Genomic DNA, 770 nt, shown 5'->3' with positions numbered 1-770 from the left:
CGTTTCGTTAGAGAAGAACCCATCCAGAAGACCTATACAATTTTTTTCTTTTTGATTTTTTACCTGGATTGCATCAGGATACCTGCAGGTGTGAGCAGCATGAGAGAGGCACACCCTTCTCTAATCTGGGGACTGGCTCTCTCCCCACTCTTCTTGCAGACTGCCTCCCTGCAGCTTAAGTGCTCGTTTTCCCTTCAATCAAACTTATTGGTTAACTCAGGGGTCTGCAACCTGCGGCTCTGGGGCTACACGTGGCTCTTTGGTCCCTCTGCAGTGGCTCTTTGAAAATGTGACCAAACATAACAGAATTTTTTTTTTGTTTTTATACTTATAACACTAATAAATTTTATGCAAATATGTGATCAATACTACAAATACAAAAATACTAATTCAAAAAGTAAAATATGTTAGCTCATGTTAGCCTGTTTTCTACCTAAATAATCCAACTTCTTTCTATAATCTTTCTCTCAAATCCATCAGGGTTATCTTTAAACATCTTTAGCACTACATAATAAGAATTAGGAAAAAAATTCTGTTCCTTTCAGATCCTTTTCACTCAAACTCCCAGTTGATGCAAATGGTCCCCATGTGAGCCTGCGTCACGTTTAGGCTCGGCTCTGCTGCGTCCCCGCTGTTTGACCCTGTAGTAAACGTGGGGGGAAACACGGGGAACATCCTCCTCCTCTTATCATCATCATCATCATCATCATCATCATCATCATCATCATCACTCTGACGCGCGTCCTCTCATCTCAGCCGTGTGCCGCGTC

Source organism: Austrofundulus limnaeus, unplaced genomic scaffold, assembly GCF_001266775.1.
Source record: "Austrofundulus limnaeus strain Quisiro unplaced genomic scaffold, Austrofundulus_limnaeus-1.0 Scaffold0, whole genome shotgun sequence".
Lineage (NCBI taxonomy): Eukaryota > Metazoa > Chordata > Actinopteri > Cyprinodontiformes > Rivulidae > Austrofundulus > Austrofundulus limnaeus.
Note: the sequence above shows the minus strand (reverse complement) of the source record.